This window comes from Notamacropus eugenii, chromosome 2 (genome assembly GCF_028372415.1).
Source record: "Notamacropus eugenii isolate mMacEug1 chromosome 2, mMacEug1.pri_v2, whole genome shotgun sequence".
NCBI classification, from domain to species: Eukaryota; Metazoa; Chordata; class Mammalia; order Diprotodontia; family Macropodidae; genus Notamacropus; species Notamacropus eugenii.
The window spans coordinates 32,566,790-32,570,391 of record NC_092873.1 but is presented as its reverse complement, the minus strand read 5'-3'; the positions used below and the strand labels follow the sequence as shown (position 1 = coordinate 32,570,391).

At 36.8% G+C, this 3,602-nt stretch overlaps 1 pseudogene; it reads right to left on the bottom strand.

Annotated features, from left to right (window-relative positions):
• Window positions 1-1,256: 1,256 nt before the first annotated feature.
• LOC140523451 (olfactory receptor 8U3-like) lies at window positions 1,257-2,216 on the bottom strand (annotated as a pseudogene).
• Between the last annotated feature and the right edge of the window lie 1,386 nt (window positions 2,217-3,602).

Genomic DNA, 3,602 nt, shown 5'->3' with positions numbered 1-3,602 from the left:
TTCTTCTCTCTCTTCCTCCCTTTTCTTTCTCTTTCTTTTTTCTTTGTTTCTTTCTTACTGTCCTTCCCTTTGTAAGCCTCCTCTGTATCCAGTGTGTGTTCAGTATCCACACACAAACCTGACCTCATTGCTAATCAGCATGAAATCTTTGACATCTTTTTCTATCAAAAAACAATTTGCCCTTCTTTAGGTCTTTGGAGCCTCTTCAAGTTCTAGGGCTATATTTTATGTGCTCAACCACTATAGATTTGATAATTCCCGTAAGCTATGTTCACACAGATTAATGGTGGTAGAGCCAAATCACTAATGCAGACTATCAACTGAGGGCTCTTTCACTGTACTCTACTGCTTCCTTAGGAGGAGAGTTTTCTCCCACAGTATACATTTTTTCCTGGCCAGTATAGATCAATATAATGTCAAATGCACCTGTCTAAATATCTGACCCTGGCTTAATTAATAATGGGATATAGCATATCTACAGCATTCTTAGGTTTGAAAAGCAGTTGGTTAGTTCTCTCTTATTTGATTTCTTCAAAAACCCTGTGTGTTTGGTGCTTTTTTATAGATGAATAAACTGCGTCTGAAAGGAGTCAAATAACTTTCCCAGACTTGTAAAAATAGGAAGAGCTAGAAGCAGAATTTGCAATCAGCTCTTCTTTACATGGAGTGCAGTACTTTACCCACTGAATTACCTGTCGTTCTTGTTGTTACATCATTTTTCAGTCATTTTCAAAACTTGTTGATTTTTTGGCATTTTCTGGGAAGAGAGACTGGAGTGGTTTGCCATTCCGTTCTCTAGCTCATTTACAGAATATGAAACTGAAGAAACCAGTTAAGTGATTGACCAAGCGAGACACAGTGAGTGTCTGAGGCCAGATTTCAACTGAGGAAGGTGAGTCCTCCTGATTCCAGGGATGAAACATTATTTACTGTGCTGTCTTGCTCTTTCTAAAATTCGTTGAATGCACAGAGGTCTTAAAATTTGGACAGAAGAAAACAGCAGAATAGAAAATTAAGGATGGAGATTAACATTTTGCTGAGGAATTACAAAAATGCTTATCTCAAGGACATATAGAAAAAATTGCTATATCTTTGTGTGTATGTGTGTGTGTATGTGGAAAGTAGTGTCACACTGTCTTGCTTATGGCAGGTGCTCAACAAATATTGTTCTACCTACTAAAAACAAAAGTACATTCTACATTCTAAACACAGTAATTAAGAATATTCGGCTGTTTTCTGCTGCTGTATGAGTTGAGTCATTTGCCTAAGGGTCTTAAGTGAACAACTACCCAGCTATTTCGTAGCCCTTTCCTGAGAACTTCTTTCACATCCTTTTTCCTCAGGCTGTAAATAAGGGAGTTCAACATAGGGAACACTATGGTAGAAAACAATGATGACATTTTATCTGTATCCAGTGAATGGTTAGAGTGTGGCTGCAAATACATAAAGATCAGTGTGCCATAGAAAATGGTGACAGCCACCATGTGAGAACCACAGGTGGAGAAGGCCTTGAGTCTGCCCTCTGTTGAGAGGATCTGCAAGATGGCAGTAATGATGAAGAAATAAGAGATAATGACAATCAATAATGAAGCGATCATGTCAAATCCGGCAAAGGCAAATATCAACATTTCTTTGACATGAGTGTCTGAGCAGGAGAGGGCTAGGAGAGGAATGTCATCACAGGAGAAGTGATTAATGACATTTGAAGCACAATAAGAAAAACGGAATGTGATGATGCTGTTAAAAAGTGCCGCAGTGAAGCAATATATGTAAGGAACAGCTACGAGCTGCACACAGAGCCTGTGAGACATTGCAACAGTGTAGAGCAGGGGGTTTCCAATGGCCACGTAACGATCATAGGCCATCACAGCCAAGAGAAACATCTCAATGTTTACAAATGAAACAAAGCAATACACCTGGATAGCACATGCATGAAAAGAAATAACATTGGTTTCCTGAACGAAGTTGATGAGCATGTTAGGGGTAATGGCAGAAGTAACAGAAAAATCCACAAAGGCCAAATGGTTGAAGAAGAAGTACATGGGTATGTGAAGGTGAGAACTGAATTAGATTAGTAGGATCAGGCCAAGATTTCCCACAATACTAATGGAATAGATGATGAGAAATATGATAAACACTGCAACCTGCAGCTCTGGACAGGTTGTAAGGCCCAAAAGAATGAACTCCGTGACTTCAGAATGATTGTCTTTAGCCATCTTTTGGGCTTGAACCCTAATTCAAGACCGTGTTGTGAAACACCTTGAGCATGCAATTGTACTTTTTATTTTAATGATGACGATTCAGATGTAGCAGTTCTGTGGGGCATAATCCACTTCCAGAAAAAAAACAAGTCGGAGAATAAGAACATTCTGTTAAGACTTCAGATATGATAGATGTTGGCAGGTTATTACACAGCACCATCTGAATCTCTTCTCTCTTATTCTGAAAAAAACAAGATTCCTTTGAATTAATTGTAAATAAGGAAATATCATAATTGGAAAGGAAGTAGCACACCTAAACTAGTTTTTGCCCTTCGTTTCTGGAATAAACCTCTGCTTTCACTGGCATAAGGAAAACTCGAACAATAAAGACTTTGGAACAACTTAGTATATTTCAGGCATATAATCCCACCCTTGCAATACTGGCCCCAAAGAACTCACATTTTAAAGGAAGAAAAAAGATACAAACCTATGTAGGAAGAAGATATAGGAAGTGTAAATTGATTGTTATTCCAGAGTGCAGACCTTAGGGGTGTGTGTGTGTGTGTGTGTGTGTGTGTGTGTGTGTGTGTGTGTGTGTGTGTGTGTGTGTGTGTGTGTGACCAGCAAAGACTGACATCCGATGTACGCCTCATATTCTTTGAGAATTGCCAGAGTATTGGGAAGTCAGGTGACTTGTCTAGAGTCACGGTATGTCTCAGTAACAGGCCAGTTCTCTAATCATCAAACCACACTGACATTAACATTATTAATGATGGATTTATGTTATTGATAATACTTTTTCTTTTCTTGAACACTTCATCTTTTAAATATTACTTCTCTATTCTGATATATTTTTAAATTACTCATGAAATTCTTGTTTTGCTATTTATTGTTTAATATAAACGTCATTTCATTTGCATTTTCAGACTGGCTGGCCTAGTAAGGACCTAAATACAACATAAATATGGCTAAGAATAGATACAGAGATGTATGGAAAGATATCAATAAAAAGATGTAATATAAAGTGAGCAGAGCCAAGAAAATGACACATTTTGTGACTGCAGCAATGTAAATGAAAAAAAAAACCTCTATGATATAATCAAAATATGTAGCAAAATTGATTCTAAGGAAGAAATGTGAAAAAGAACAAAGAAGAAAATATCTCTACCCATTGCTTTTTAGAGATGGGAGATCCATGGATTTGGAACGTGTAATAAATTTTCAAACTATTTTTCAAACTGTTCATTGCTTGTTTTTATTTTTTAACTGATTTTGTTTTCTTTTCTTTTTCTCAAAAAAATCTTTGTTATTTGGGAGGGATCTTTAGAAGGGGGAAAATTTGGGAAATTTAAAAACTAAATATTAATAAAAGCATATTTCTTTTAAATTAGCTTAGGACAC